Here is a 17,184-nt window from a genome sequence, read left to right on the forward strand (position 1 = left end):
GTGTGGTTTTCTCCTCCAGACATTCTTGTGGCCTTTGTATATTGTCTGCTTCCCTAGATGCACAATGAGCTTAATAGGTGTGCTATCTAATCGGGCATTGAATACATTGGTCAATGTTCTGACCACGTGATGTGGGACACATGTGCTAAAATAATGTGTGCCCATATATTGGATTTCCTACTGTCCTAATCTGTGTGTGCCTTTCTTCCGTGGCCACTTGGGGCCCTATATGTTCCTTCATTATGGGATCATTTGGCATGGAAGCTACTTGCACCTGGCATTCAAAGATATGTCTATTTTCTCACTTCTACCAATAGAAACTAATTAACGTAATAATTGCACGCTGTGCCCTGGGAACCGCTATCTGGTGCGGTATCAACTCTTAGGCAGAGCTCCCTTTTGCACATTGACCTTGGTGCTTGGGCTGCCGTCTGAGGTTTCTCAACTTGTATTTTCCTTCAAGCTCGGGAACGGTTGGGGGCATGGCCAGACTAGGTGCAACTCACCTGCATCATCACAGAGGAAAGAAAGAACTGAAGAACCTGTTGTTCTGGGATTTTCTCTCAGAGCGTCAGAGACATTAAGTACTTAGATCTCTCGATGCTTCACTGTCATCCTAAGGGAATTTTACATTTGCCCGTACTTTCCTACTCTTAACTCCCCAGTCCCTCTTTCTCTGCTTCCGTCACTGTGCTCTTCCCCCTATAATTGTAAAGTGTTCTGTTGCTTCAAAAAGTAACGTATGTGCTAAATAAATATAATAATAAAAATAATAATAATGATAATAATAATGATAACCACACAACAACAAACTGGGCTTTCCGAGGTTTGATTCAACCAAATGATGAGCAGCACAGATCTGGATGCAGGTATGACTTAGAGAAATGGTTGCCCTGACCAAAATGCGCTCTATCCACTTCTGCGAAAGCACAACACTGCGTGATAGAAGCCAAGTGGCATCTAGTGAATCAATAAATGACAATAGCTTCTTTGGTTCCCTATTATTAAAAGCGTTGTCCAGTTTCCGTGGTAACATGCAGAACACCACATCTGAGCCGGTTTGAGAGCTGGGTATAACTCACTTAGCGTGTATGAAGAAATCAAGATTTAATAAGTGACTGTTTATGGCACACAGAAGCAATTGAAAACATATGACCTGTGTTTTAGTTAAGTGGCGTATCAGTGATCTTTTGGAAGCAGGACATTGGATTTAATGATTTGGAGTTTGCAAACATTCTTTTGACCTTGAGAGGACCTTGTAAGGTCGAAACACGTGTCAGGTGTTGCACAGATTATCAATTTCACCCATCAAATAAGGAACCAAAATAGCGATGCTCATGTATTGTATCACTTGATGCCAGTTGGCTTCAATCACGTATAATATTAATGTTGTTTCGTCACACTTCAATTTACAGTTGCACAACGCTCTACGGCATCTTAGCTGGGTTTTCGTTGCATAGCATGCGACTTTGGCTACTCTAATAGTCATTTTGCAACACCTAAAGCTCAAGACATAAAATGAGTAACGTTTCTTATACAGGATGTATATATCTGTACTGTGTTACTGTGTGTTAGTGGCATAGTAGCACAGTGTATCCTGCACTGGTTTCGCAATGTGGGTCACACATTTGTCTGGGCAGTGGGCACAGAAATGTTTGTCTTCTGAAGAAAGCTCATGTCGCCTGAAGTATTGGACTATTTTGTGTTTTCCCCAGAACTGCTTATAAATCCTACGACTTTGGATCCAATTTCTTTCCAACGTGTGGATACAAAATGAACCGTGTTTGCCCCGTTGTTGAAAACATTTTCTTGGAAGGGGCGGGTTTCAGGGATAGTTTTCGCTCTGCCCCATGCGAGCAAAGTGTTAGACCCCCACCTCTTTTAAAGGTGAGCAGCTGCCTCTGTGCGTCCAGTCTGCTTTTACAGTTCTAGACCAGCAGGCGGCAGGTAACATTAACTGCCTCTTCCCCAGTGACAAGCTGCTTTGTGTTTTATTGTTTGGAAAGCTGTCTCAGAGAAGCTACTGTGTCTCCGGCGTTGCCTTTGCTTCCAGATGTTTGTGCACAAAGAATGCTCCAGGAAGAGAGTGGGTGTAAACATCACTGGGGTGGTAACAAAAACCGAGGGCGTTGAAGAGCTTTTCTTTCATTTGAAGGAACACTTGAGACAGCTGCACTTCTCAGAACAGGCTAGGGCTGGGTTTTGGTACCTGCCTCACGCTTGTTTTCTGTTTTGTTTTGTGCACAGAGCTCCACCGGAGGTTGTGGGTGTCTAACTGTAGCACGTTTCGCCCCTCCTGAAAGCGAACGACCTACTTCCTCTTTCCGTGCTGATGTCATGGAGCCGAGAAGGAGAGAGTGTGAGCAGTGATGGAACCTCGCCAGAACGATATCTGAGTGATGGGGCGCCTGGCGGACGAGCAGGGCAATAGGAGGTCTATGTAGGCTGCTCAAGTCTCAGGGGATGGTGAGTAGAAACGAAACCTCTGATTTTGTATTGCATCTTATGGAAGCTTGGCGTGTTTTCTTATTCAAGTATCGGCCTTGAAATTGTGTCAGGGCATGCAGTAACGCAGGAAGTACCTCCCCAAATAAAACCGAGGGAGAATACAGATGAGGAAATAAGGGGATCAGTGAGGCAGTGGCAAGCAGAGCACGTGCCTGCAAGGCACATTCACACTTCCCATCAACACAGTGGGCGGCCAGGGAGAGTCACTGGATATGATAGAATCGTTTATTTTTCGTGAGGCACTTGGCACGGAAGGGTTCTCCATTTCTGAATCAGTAAATAACAGCTGGTCTATTACACGATGTAATGCTGCTCAGTGCTGGAAATGGAACATGTACTGTGGGAACCCTTTCCAAGGAGGGGCGGGGCCGTGGGGAGGAGGGAGCAGGGCCCAAGGTGGGGGGGGGGGTGGGGGGGTGCCCAGGCCAGGTCATGCAATACAGTATCTCTTCATAGAACCCAATCCTGGTGATTTGTATATAAGCAAAGAGCATTATTGGAACAAAACAATATCCAAAATTTGACACTTGAAATATGTCTTATAGCGGCAATTCAGTAAAGGTGTAATTCTGAGGGGGGGGGGGGTCAGTTGGCAGCGGAATTCTGCTCAAAGTGTTTGTTATAAATATAATTTTCATCATTAAATACTTGAATGAACTCAAACCATTGTTTAACATCACATCATTAGTGTGCGTTTTTCAGACTTTGGGGCAAGCCTACCGAGAGCCAGTTCTTCCAATGGCTCTCTGCGCACTGCACATACGCCTCCCTGCGCCCGTAGTATAAGCTTGATATGCACTACATATCGCACCTAGAAACTCCTGTGTACAGTCGCGTTATAAATGATGTATCATATCATACAAACCAAAGTGTTCTTTGACACTTCAACAATAGCTGCTACTTTTAACAGATATGGCTCCATTAGTTTGGACGGATGGATTAGAACCCGTGACTTCCAAATCCTAGGGTTGTACTCAGGAGAAGCCCATCCAGTTGATGTGGATGTTCAACACTGTACTTTTCTTGCCATTGTTTATTAGGGTGGCAAGAGCGAGGCGGGGCTCTCTATGTGTGTGTCACCGCCCACAGAGCTGGCCAGTTCACACCAACATTTAATGATTTCCAAGTTCCCAAATTCAAGCTACAGAAAGCAGGGGCAACAGCTTTCCTGTATTAGCCGCTAAACTATGGAACTCCATGCCAGTAGAGTTAAGAGCTGAACCGTCATTCTGGGGCTTCAAGAAAAAAGTAAAAAGCTGGCTGTTCACACAAGAACGCACATAAGCCATATGCACTTCATCACTTATATGTGGTCTAGCAAACGCGCTCCGGGTCACTCTTACAATATACTTGCTATATAACCTGCAAAGTTTAATATACTTAATATTTTGTGACATTTAATGTGATGATTTATGCCATCTTCCTGCAACTACATTCTCTTGTAGGTAGTTGCCATTTTGCCAGCTTGTAACTGTAACTGCAATGTAAGCTTTCTTGTATGCGCCCAGATACCTAAGGGTCAGGAGTGCTTTATAAATGAACAAATAAATAAAATAATGATGCTAGCAGTCAGAGGTTCCTCTGGTGTCCACTAGAGGGAGCCAGACTCCAAAGAGAGTTGTTCAGGTTGCTGGTCAGGCAGCCTTTCAAGCGTTTTACAGAAATAGAGATTAAAGCATTGTCAGGGCTTAGGCAGGCCCGGTCTGAGATCTGGGGTGACAAATGATGCCGGACCTCAGGCCGGCAAGAGCCGGCCCAATATCCAGGGTGACATATGATGCCAGACCATAGACCCAGCAAGAGCCGGGCCAATATCCATCGCTGGTTATCACACCGATGAGCAACACGTACTTCAACGAGTAGACTGCTGCTTTGTTGAAATGAGGGTTGCGCGTCTGTGCAATAATGCGGCTTCAGAGCAGATCCGTGAATCTTGTGGGCAAACCCCAGGGTTTGGGGACAGGGCAGCGCTCTGGCAAGACAAGTCTTGTTCTGGCCTATTTCCCGTGATGATGCTGCTCATCATATTGGATGTGGACAGTTGTCATGCTATTTACATGTCACTACATTCTGTTTTTCTCAAACCCTCATTAACACCAGGACATGTGGCAATTATCCTATTCTTGGACATTGCTCTAGCGTTTTTGCGCAAAACACGAAGGGCTCATTTACAAAATTGTTTTCAATGGGACTTTCCAATGCAAAACCATTTTTGTGAATTAGGCCCTAAACACAGCCTTTACAACAAATACAACTACAAAATATCAATCTCGGATGGTTAACAGGCTGAGAGTCCCCGCTGAGTTTCAATCCCGTGCCCTGGATTCTAACAGCAAACAATTAAGTTGTCTGTATATCAGTACATTTGATGACAGAGACCAGTAAGAAGTACATTTCATGACAGAGATGAGTAGGAACGTGGGAAGTGGAAGGACCAGTTCGCAAAGTGGATACGAGCGATTGGGAGCGGTGCTCCTCTACTTTTCTTTTTAAAAGTTTTACTGTTCCTATAATTTTCTTTTAAAAAGAAACCATGCCAGAATGATTTTTGTTTTTTTTTAATAATAGTGTAGGAAGCAGTTGAAACGTGCACTTCACTGCACTGAACGTTCCCTTAAACAGCAGGCGCATGTGTTTGGGGGTTTGTACTGTGCATGAGAGGTGGCATGGCGTTGCATAGTTCCGCTACTTGTGTGCAAAAACACTTTGACCACTGGAAAAGACGGGTTCAGAGGTGTTATGCTGCACTGATGTGCAATGTGCTGTCAGAGAAAGTTGGGCTTTTGTTTTGGTTGCAGTGGTTGGCAAGCACCAGTAGGACTCAACCTCTATGTACTTATGATGTTCGTATTGTGTTCATAGTGTAGAGAGCATTAAGTGGGCTTGTGGGTGGTCACAGTAGTTTATCTTTCCTCATTGGTCAACGAATGCAAGCTGACGTTTGGGGCGGACTTCTCTCCTTCCTCCACCCCCACATCGATAATCCATCTCCAACTCACCTCTACAAGGTACGTAGGAGATTTTCTCTTTCTCCCCTTAGATCCCTTGTGTGTGCGGGAGCGGGGGGCATTTTGCAGGAGCTCGGTCAGAACAACCAGGGACTCTGCGTGTCCCGATTGGGTGCATTTATTGAACCAAATGCTGCAACATTGTCTTCAAAAGTGGAATTGTAGGTACAGGTGTTTATTGATTAGCAACAGAAGAGCTGCCTGTTGGCCCAAGTATTGAAATATTAATGGTTGTAGTATGTCAAGATTGAGGTGCATTGACAGAGCTATGTGACTAGGGTGACCTGACGTCCCGGTTTTGCTGGGACTGTCCCAGTATTTAGTGCTCCGTTCCCCTTTCTCAAGCTAATGTGTAGTGCCTTGACAACCACTTTAAAGAGTTAGTCCTACTTTTATGTTAGTTGCCATGTCCCAGTGTTTTACTTTTTAAATCTGGTCACCCTATATGTGAAGGTACCCAAACTAAAATAGCCGCGGCGCGGCATGTCAGCATTGCGATGAATTGGTAGATCTGTGAGTCAGAGAGACTAAGTGGGCAGCAGGGATGCTATAGTGCAGGATGGGGTTGCCTGGGAAGAGATGTGTGTGTGAAACAGACCCGGAAAATCAGGGGATGGACAGCATCAGGAATACGCAGGTGGGTGCATGGGCGTAATTTAAGGGGGGTACGAGTGTGTTTGTCCCCCCCAACTTTCATGGCACACCATTTTGTCCCCATTCATTTGGCTGGGGCACCTTTTTTGCAGATGTCATGTCCCCCCAACATTTTCAGCAAGGTTACTCCACTGGGCCGGGTGCTCTGCCACTGAGGAGCATTGACAGAGCTGTGTGTAGATTCAACAATTGGAGTGGCTGGAGGTGCTACAGGTGAGTATTATGTCGGGGGCAACCGGCATATCTGCATATTGTTGCTATGGTTGGAATAGAATGGGGGTGCTGTGTCTCAGGTTTTAGGAACATCTGCAGAGCTTTGAAGGCGCCCCAGTCCTAAGATAGACAGAGACATGATGCGGTAGTATTGTGGTATATTTGCCCAGTTGCTTATTGTTTATCAGTGTTGGTATTGGGGTGCTAGGGTTAGAAATGTGATGCGTTGGCCTACCTAAAACATGGAATTATGGGAGATGCCGTGAGCCAGGAAGGGGGTACACACGTCTGCGAAGCTGCTAGCTGCTCACAATGCTACAATAGAAAAGAGTGTTGCAGGTTAGATATCAGGTGCCCTCTCAGCCATGAATTCTGGGCCAGTTCAAAGATGGAGCTGCGCATGCGCAGTCTGTGCAGTCGCCCAAGCCCACACGCTCACGGGAGCCTCACAGGCACTAGCTGTCAGCCTGCTACACGTACACACATTAATAATACAGTGTATTGCCGCAGGGGCTACGCTGGTTCCAGGATGATACTGTGTCCTGTACATGATGATCGAGGTCCTGCTCCCACCTCCCCAAATGGGCCACGACATAAATACACCCTCCCCCCACCCGCCTTCCCACATCGCGGCAAATGGTCCGTAGAAGTTGCCAAGTACTTCACGCTGCCCTTGCTGTGCTGCATCATTTAAAAAGGAAGCCATTTCTATCAGATGGTTCATTTCATTAACCATTGTTTTCCACAAGAGCTTAATAAGTCTTAACATGAGGAGAGCTGCAATTGGGGCATTTTTATTCTGAAAGCAAACACCAAGCGCGTGTTAGCTACCCAAACCTATGCTTTCGTTCATGAGAATTAACATGTCACACAAAAACAAAGTTTTAAAGTATCTTCTCTCTTTTCATGTCGATTTATTTGCCACCAAATACTGTTCCCCACACAATGGGCCTCAGCACGAGTTTGGCGGTAACCCTTAAAGCTCAGTGGGGAATGAGCAATACCCGTTCCGCCAAACCCGTGATCCCGCACTATTAGCGCCGGGGGGTTTGGCGGTAGGGCTATTAATGCCCAACTCGTCATGAGGCCCATTTTAAGCATTACTTAATCAAACAATGAAAAACATCTGGGTTACATTTTCACACAGCTTTTGTTATGAGTCTTAAAGTCTTGAAAATGCATTTAAAGCACTCATATGCTTTTAATATGTCCTGCGCTGAATGCCATTCTGGTATGTCTAGTCTTTCATTCAAGTTGAGAAAAAAAAAGCTATAATCATACCCTTTTTGCTAACCTATTTCTCCAAGGATTTATATGTTGTCCCCAGTGCCTTAGTACGACTGTACAGCAAACTGTTGAATACCAAACATGCCCGAAGTGGGGACGAGGGGGGGCAGCAGGGTGGAATGGGAGGTTCTGCTTTTGTCACACTGTAAGGCACATTTTCAGTACAGGCCCTTTGCTCCATCTGCCCCAAACCCAACCTCAGACATTAGGTCTGTGAAACGTGCTGTGAGAAATCAAATTCTGGGGTACTAGTGGTCCAGGGGTGAATATCGGTTGCTAAACGATCAGTTAGCCCCACACCTCTAGTACACCAGAAGGGATCATAACAGACTGGAATAAACAAACATGCAATTCAAATGATACACCTCCTTGTCCAAATGTCGCACTTTCCTATGGCCCAGCTCCTTACACACGAAGCAACCTTTGGGTTGTGAGGACGGAGATGTCCCAGTGCTAGTGAAGTATTTAAAGCCTACGCAGCTTTAGAATATTTGATGAGTGACCTGCACTGATTAAGATGGAGAAACAAAGTGTTTTCAATAGATGTGTAGAAGGAGCTAATAAAATAATTTACTCCTTTGTGCTGCTAGTTAATGAATGAGGTTATACATAATAGAAATGTAAACCGGGATGTGATTCGAACACTACAATTTGAATATCCCATTCTTGCTTCCCACAGTTATCCGTTTGATGGTTGGACCTCATGGAAGGACAAATGGAACTTCATTGATAGTTGATCCTTAGAAAAAATTCTAAAAGAAGACAAACATAATTGTACATTGAAATGAAATGTGGTTTAAAAAAGTTTTTACCCCTGAAGAATTTCCTTGTGAGTTGTATGAAAGTGTGTAAGGAATGAAACATGTTGGGTATGGTTTGAATGCAGTATGAAAGTAAGCATGGGTGATATGAATATAGAGTGAATTGTTTGTTGGACTGGGATGTACTTCTCTATGAGAGAGGAGAGCAACCAACAGACCCTTATGAAATTTTGATTCTGAAAAATTGTTAAATAATGAAATACTACAGGTTATTAGATGTGCATAGTGAAATTGAAAATCATTGAGATATATGTTTGTTGTTTAAAAATTGTGTGGAAAATTTCTACAATTGTAGAATAGAAAATTGTTAAAAAAAGTTGTTTTATTAACAAAGTGTCTAAAAAAATAATAAATGACTATTTTTGATACTAATTGGTGTGGTATATGAGAATATAATGAGTATAAATCATATGTAAAAAAGAAGAAACCACAATAGGATAGTGGGGAAGCAAGTGACCCTGTAAACATAGTGTATTGTTTAATCAAAAATTTGATGGAGGGCTGTTTATAAGTGGTCGGTAAAAAAGTACCTCCGGTCTCTTTAAGTTGATTGCCAGTGCTAGTGGTGCCTGCTCTCTGCTTTTAGGAGTGCATGGCTGAACTAGAGCTGTGGGATTTTCCTTTGTGCTTTTGGGGAGCTGACTTAGAAGAGGAGTGGGTTGGACCTTTGTCATTGTTAGTTTTCTTGTCTGAGGATTTCTTGTCTGGTTTGTGTGTGCTTGCCTGCACCTTTTTCTGAACTCAAGTACTTACAAACCTTCAGGCAGCCTTTCGCAAGCCCCATAAGGTCTGTAATAGTCTTGTCCACAACATGCTTGTGTCGGTCGCCCCTCTCAATTCAAGATATGCTCACACGCAATCGCATTGTACATCCCTTTAAATGTGTCATTTTTGTTGCCAGACACCCACACGCTCAGATATTCCAATGACAAATGTGTGAATGCTTCAAATGTCCATCCACTTCTCTTTTCAAGCTCTATGAAGCTCTTTAGATTCTGTTCTGAGGTTTTACAAAACTTCATGAGAAGGGCCACCTTCATGCTCTCATAAATGGGCCTTTCCTCAGGAGTTAACTGAACAATTGCATCAGGAATTACATCAGTCCACTGTGTCAGTAAGCGACTCATCAGGGCTGCACCCCACAGTCCCTCCTCCACCACATGTAGCTGAAAAGCAAGCTGGAGCACTTCAAACCAACACAAATATCCTTCCCCACTTCATAAGCCTGCACTAAATCTATGGGGATATGGCGCCAGGGTTTATCTCGGCCACTTTGGTTTGAGACATTACTGCTGTGTTTTCTAGAGATGGATTTGTTGGCCGCTTTCTTCTCTTTGAGTGCCCGTTTGCGCAGTGCTATGGTGACCTTGTTCTGCTCTTTTTTTTTCCTCCAGCGCTAGTCATCTTTCATCCAACAGGAGCTTTCTAGCTGCTACATTGTTTGCCACCAAAAAATTACGGACTTGCTAGATGTTGCACTAGCTCCCAACCTCACGGACACTTTGTAAGGATGAGAAACCACTTGCCACCTGAGTGATATTTGGTGAGAAATACTACACGTGCTGTCTTCCTCGACATCTTCCACCACCCCTTCTGGAAGACTTGCTTCATTCAGGTACACAGGGCTTAGCCCGTACCCTGGGGTCTCTTCCCCATGTGCCCTCGTTTCTACCCAAGCTTGCAGACTGGTCAGCAACTCAGATTTATTAATCCTGGTGCTGTGAGTAAGTCCCCTCTTTTGACATACGATCCGCAGGACATCCTTACTCATTCCTTTCACAGTCTCTTTGTCAAGCTCCACGATTACTAACAAATACCTAGCAGTGTTCTAAACGTTAACTGCTTTTATCGTGGGGTGACTACGCTGTGCACAAGGCTCCAACTAGATCCAACCACCTGCCACCAATGTGACAAATCAATCACTGGGGTATCAGTGGTCCAGGAGTGAATATCAGTTTCTAAATCATCAATCTGCCCACACCTCTAATACACCAGGAGGGATCCGAACAGATTGGAATATCAATCAAATTATAACCTTACTTCTCCAATTTTTATAATACAATTATTTCCCAGTGATAAAAGGAGTGGCCAGTCAACGTTGTATTAAAAATATCTACTTTATTAACCACAACAGACATTCTAACACCACTATGATACAACCCACCCTGTTAAGGAATGTAGAGGACAGACAGTTTCAAATAAGTAAAAGGGATGCACTGTAAACTGACAGGAGGGTTGTCGTTATTGTTAATTACCACAACAGTTAGTTAAGACTTCTTGGCTTTAGCACAAAGGGAACAAATGGGTTTTAAAAAGTCTCTAGGGGCCTTCTGGGAAGGACCAGGTGGACAGAACCACAATGCACCATGTGCTGTAGATGTTCTTGGTACTCAACAGTGTTGAGTCGGTTTCAGGGTGCTTTGAAGGCTTCGGTGACAGAGTTTGAGATGGGAGTCGCTGCGGGTATCGGGCAGCATGACGGTTTGGCGAGTGAAGCTGGACAAACGGCTGCATGGCGGATCAGGATCAGAAATCGTTGTCTCAATGCTGATCGTCGGTCCTGGAGCACTGGTCGAGACGTCTCAGATATCTTTAATCGAAAGCGTTTTGAATGGGTACTGGTTCTGGAGTGGCTGGCAGGTCCTATGAATTCTGTTTCTCCCCCTGTTCCCTATGAAAAGTTTAGGGGAGGGATCTTGCTTTCCTCTTTGGATGTTAATGGTCTTTCTTCACTGGCGGAAGTTGTAAGGCAGACTGTACCATCAGCCAGGGTCCAAGGTTAAGTTCTTTTTTGTTACCTCAAGTGAAGTCTTCAGATGATCTGCTTAAAGAAGGGCTCCAGCCATCTTCTAAAGCCAAGTGGGCCACAGTGATTGGTGTAGGCTACGCCTACCTTAGTGAACCAATCCTGGGGTCCCTACCAACAATTTTCTACATACATGAAGTCATAACCAGAGCACTTTGCAACAGGAAAAGGTAAAGGGGTGAAAACAGGAACAAGGGGTGTCCCAGAACCAATATGGTGGAAACCATCTCTCAACAGAAAGAGCTCTGGGCACAGTCCCTTGTGATACTAAGTCCCACCCATCTTCCTGTCTGTTGTTGATCAAAGAGTTTCTCTGGATAATGGATCTCTCTGTGGTTCCTGATTAAAGCAGCAGGTCTCCCTTGAAGCTGCAGAGAGACCAGACTCTCGGATTCCTGCAAACCACATTCTCATACCTTATGAATGAGGTCCACCAGGGGGGTGGCCTACTGTAAACAGCAGGCCCAGACATGACAGTTCAATGTCATTGATACTGACGATGGGAGCTGGCTTCAGGTTGACACAGTTACATATGAAAGGTTGTTGGGTTTCCTGTCTACTTTGTTAACCTCTGCAGCCAGGCACCATGTGGGTCTGTTTGAAGTACCCTCTATTGATATGTTAATCGCTGCCACCACATGCCAGGTTTAGCAAACGAGAAGGGCGGATCCATGGAACCTTTGTCAGTTAATCAGGCTGACCATGGTAGGCGGGAGGTTGGTCCCCTCCCTTCCTGGAGATGACATTTTGCTGCCATAGCTGTCACATTCCAACTAAATATGACACAAGTGGACTGTGCCTGTAGGCTGTGTCTATGCTAGAGTACAGTGGTCTATGCTTTTGTCGTGGTGTGAGCATAGGTAGATGTGTGTGGATTAGCCCCACTGTCTACCATCATTCCTATTAAATAAAACAAATTAAAAAGCCCAGGAGAGTGCACGCCCACCATGCAGATAGTTGAATTCCTCACACCTGCAATCCCAGCTGGAGACATTATTTAGTTTTATAGCTCACAATATGTTTTAAAAAACACAATAATAGGAGATTCCCTTCTTTGGACAGTCAAACTAATCCTAATCTGTGTCTTGTGAATTGAAACCATATTGTTAATTTTGACAATATGGACAAATATATAGACCAGCAAAATAAAAGCAATCATGAAATCCGCTGCAATTCAACAGTTTACTTCAGTTACCAAAACACAATCACAATTTTCTTTGCACTTCAATCCAAAACCAGATGGTGCTTACAAACAAAATTTGCAATTGGACCTGTGACTAACAGCATTTCTGCTACTATAGCTGAGAAGATGTGTTCCAGAGCCTGGGCTGCAGACTGGTCTACTCTAAAATCCCTTGGTGTGCCCCCAGGAAAATCATGTTATCACTATGATACATCTGCCAAACGTAGACGTCCCTGCAACAGATTCAACTCACATTGCCCCCCCACTTCCAAAAAACCCTCACTCATGATAGTGCTGTGTATGTAATAATGAGTGACCATTAATAGATTGGACATCACAACATGTATTTGTCCCTTGTCTCTTTCCTGGCAACGTCTTTTGATGTAACTTGTCATGAACCGCCTCACCCCCACAGCATCAAAACTAATTCTGATACATCATTTTCTGTGATATCACTACATATGCAAATTAGGGGGTCGGACATCTTTTTCCAGCTAGGGCCCCACAAAGCTTAGGGCCTTGTACAGAACTATTGGGCTCGGGAACAATTATGTGTGTGCTTGCACGTACTAAAACTGCATGGGGTGCAGAGTGTCAGTATAGGGGTGCAGTGGCTGTGCACGTGCCACAGATTTGGAATAACAGACAGCGCTGCTACTCCGCTTGTTAGAATTAGATGCTCGAAAATAGCGGGGTCCCATACACAGCGGTGTACGGGTCGCAGGCCAACGCTGATGTACCCTTGCAGAACCTTTCACGCATGTCATCTTTGAAAGAGCATGAGTGTGCAGCTCCGGTTCATGGCGCTTTGCACGTGTGAGCACTACGGGAATAGCATGACGTTCTGCAGTACAATGTTAGGCCAATTTGGCAGACATGTGATCCCACAAATGAAAAAAAGGAGGAGTGTTGGTTGAGATTGAGGTGTACTGGCAGAGCTGTTGGGTGGCTCCAGTACTGGAATAATGTCAAGTGCTGTAGGAAAGCACTAATAGCTGGGTGATCCTCATGTTAGGATCGCAGTACATATGTTGATGGTGCACATGTCTGTCTTTATCTATGTGTGTGTGTGACTGCGAACACAGACAAGTGCCCTCATTACAAGTAGGGCGCAAAGGGATACCGGGCACCGGTAATGACACCGGTGCCAGTAATCCCTTTGCGCCCTATTCCGAGGTCCCTTTGCGGGTCCTTCCTTACCGCCTGATTTTAGCAGGCGTTAAGGATGGGACCCGCAAAGGGATATCGGGGTCAATAACGGTACCGTAATTTATGGTACCGTTATTGCTACCTTCCCATTGAGCCCTATGGGGGCTCGAATGGGAATGGGGAATGGCTTTTCAAATGGGGTTTTACCGGTCCCGCAATGGTCGGAATAGACCTGTAAGTCCCCATACCACCAAGTCGGTGGCGGTACCTGTATTGGTGCTAGTCATGGCGCTAGTAGCGCCGTGACTAGCACCAACCTCGGAATGAGGTCCAAGGTTTTTCACTTCGCAAAAGCCAGGCATTGTTGTTTTCGTAATGCTCATTTAGTTGTGGTTGTAGAGGTATATACACACCATATGGTCACAAACACGTGCATATTTTTGACTGCTTCTCGTGTTTCCCCTAGAACACCAGCTGCACACCTCACACTTCCAGCAGATTGTGAAGTGCACCCTTCCTCATTGGCAAAAGTCTGCATGTCCTCTGTCCTTGGGCACAGCTAGATGACAAGGCCACTTTACTCTCTCCTCTCCTTGATTTGCCATACCTGTGCTTTAAGTGTGATGCGTTGAGGGTTGGTGCCTCCGAGAGGGTGGAGTGGCCTAATTTGGGCACTGTGTGACCCAAACAATGGACAAAGAGAACCAGAAAAGTTTATGTGGGTAACTCAGCATGGTCTCATTTGGTATTGTTTGAATCCATCCTGCATATTTAAAATAATTTTTTCGTTTTTTTGTAAATAAATAAGTCACTCACTCAGAATATACACATTTCAATAACCCAGTCACCCGCTTTCTGTTAATAAATCATCTATGTTATGTGATGTTATATGGCACTTTATTAGTGCCTACTGAAGCGCTGTGGGGTTGAACTCCTTCGGAAGACCGTAGTCAGAGATGTAAGGGGTGAAGAAAGGATTTCTAAGATGTGTCTATGCATTTTCTGCCAGCACAAAGGTGGGCAGGGAGTGGATAGGTTCCTAGCAGCAGCCCATAGTTTTCAGGTGATAGATTGGGTGCCGTGACAGTATGACAGGTGTGTAGGGAGTGGCTAGCTCCCAAATATGTACGTCTATAGTGAGGAGAACCCTTTCCATGGTTGGATCCGTAAATGGAAAATATATATAGATGACATTATAGCCATCTGGAGAGGTACAAAGGAAGATCTAATGCAGTTCCTCTAATGGTTGAATGAATACAACACCCACATACAGTTCACCATGATATTTGACAGGACAGAGATTCATTTTCTGAACCTTCGGGTTCAGCGAGATGAGGGTAGGTTACAGCGAAGTCTCTTTAAGAAACCTACAGATCGGAACACACTGTTGCACTAGTCAAGATTTCACCCAATATCTCTCAAAAACAATGTACCCTATGTTCAATATTTACAGGTATGCCGCAATTGTTCCTCCATACAGGATTACCAATCACATGCCAAACAACTAGACGCCCATCTTAATGCAAGATGAAGCCCGGCAGGATTGCTCAGGGGCAATGCGCTCAATGTGACGCGGAGCAACACAGGTTCGAAACCTGGGTTTGTGCTTAGAAACCTCTGAGTATTAAGCACGTTAGACAATAACCAACAACAAAAAAAAGACACTTGTGAATCACTCACATAAAAGAGCAAGATTCACTCCATGGGAGAACTTTCTTATCCCTAAGGTCAGGCTTAATGAAGGTGACAGGATTGTATGTCCACTAACCTATGCCAAAATACGGCCCAGTTGCGGTCGATTACTAGACAATTTTGGCCCCTCATTCAGTCGAGTATTCCCCATGATCTGATTCCGAGAATGGCCCTAAAAGATCTAAACACCTTAAGGACTATCTGATCCATTTGCAGTTTCAAAAACCTGCAGTTATGAAGACATTCTGGAATTTAAGACCAGTGGTAGTGGCACCTGCATGGTCTGCAGATACACCAGGAAAAGGAAACATTTATCTGTTAACGGCAAGGAATGGATGTTCAAACACCTTTCCAACTGTAAGACATCAGGTGTCATTTATTGCATACAATGCCCCTGTGGGCACCAGTACATTGGCCAAACCAGCCGTCCTATACACAAAAGGGTCACCGAGCACAGATCAGGTGAAAGAATTCATCAGCACGCCAGGCTCCACATTTTCTGGAATGCTCCCACTCACCAGATGATTTCCTATGGCGGGTTGTAGAAGTCATAGGCACATTACTGGATGTCCATTCTGCACTTTTACACAAAGAGGCATGATGGATCCATAGATTAAGTGCCCATGTCACAGGCCTCAATGAGCAATTCACCGTAACTTGGGTGATTTATGCATGCTGGCATGCTTAGTTTTTTCCAATAATTCTGCCTCACAGTACATGATGAATCAAGAGGCAGACAAGGTGCAGATACATTCCTGCTCCACTGGTGTGCCACACGAAGATGGTGTCACTTTTTTACACCATCGAAATTGGTAACAACTAGTTTTTTCAATACCGCTATCATTTTGTGTTGTTTCCCGAGACCACATGTTCGTGGTCTAGTGTTTCTGTTCTGAAAGGCAGAGTTCCATACGCCTGCATGGAGTTTTATGCTCAGAGCAATAGAGCAGTGCTTCCAATCTGGCTGCATGTGTCAGCGACTGGATCCCCTTGTGGGGCTCATATTACGGCGGTTCTTCGCTCATTGGTTGCCTATGGCCCGGCGTATCGAATTCAAGGCACTCTGCTTGCTTCATCGAGCCTTGAATGATGTAGGAGCAGAATATTTGCAGGCTAAATTTACCCACTATTGCCCAAATTCAACATTGCTATCTGCCTCCACCAGCCTGATTTTTGTGTCGCCTTTCTGTCGTTCCCGCATGGGTGGGCGGGCCTTCTCTGTGGCCGCAGCCGAACTGTGGAATGAGCTGCCACTCTCGCAAAAAATTTGCCTAATCATCTTCTATTTAGAAGAGCCCTGAAGACCTATTTGTTTTAGATGGATTATGCTAGCTGTTCCTCCATCACAGCGCCATGATACCTTCGAGTGACCGTGAGCTTTATAAGTTATCTTAACATAACATAAAATATTGATGGCGGACAATGGCGTTATGACCTGCTGAAGTGATTCAATAAGTCCGGACGTTGCTTCATATGTTTTCAGCTTTCCCGCACCGAGCAGGCCAGCTTAGAGGTCCCTCGCCAAGCACACCTAATTAGCTTAACAGTCTTGTGATATGCATCCCCAATCTTTGGGATGCCATGTAACACTTAGCATGTGTTTTTGTCTTGTTAGTTTTACTTTTCAGTCCAGTGTGATATCTAGACGTCTTGCCCCAAATGCTGTTATATATTATGAGGTGTGTAGATGGCGCCCATGCATCTGGCAGGTAAGTTATTTCCTCCCCATGATAATAAGTGACAGGAGTTGATTGCTCTCATGTTTTAATAAATGTAGGTATTTAGAGATTGCACTCTTATTATTATTTGCAGATCCCAGGGTCAGCTGACTATGAATGGCCATGCCCTTCATTGAATATTTAG

The 17,184-nt window shown here is 44.6% G+C and overlaps 1 protein-coding gene across 1 annotated transcript in view; it reads left to right on the forward strand.

Moving 5' to 3' along the window:
* The first annotated feature begins 2,160 nt into the window (after nucleotides 1-2,160).
* The window catches only part of TESPA1 (thymocyte expressed, positive selection associated 1), a 913,752-nt gene continuing 898,728 nt past the window's right edge, over nucleotides 2,161-17,184 (forward strand). Inside the window, exon 1 of the mRNA XM_069653203.1 lies at nucleotides 2,161-2,466. The gene's annotated coding sequence lies outside the window, so the exon portion shown is untranslated. The remainder of the gene's footprint in view (nucleotides 2,467-17,184) is intronic.

The sequence above is a fragment of the Ambystoma mexicanum genome, chromosome 3q (genome assembly GCF_040938575.1).
Source record: "Ambystoma mexicanum isolate Mex_15411 chromosome 3q, UKY_AmexF1_1, whole genome shotgun sequence".
In the NCBI taxonomy this organism is placed as follows: Eukaryota; Metazoa; Chordata; class Amphibia; order Caudata; family Ambystomatidae; genus Ambystoma; species Ambystoma mexicanum.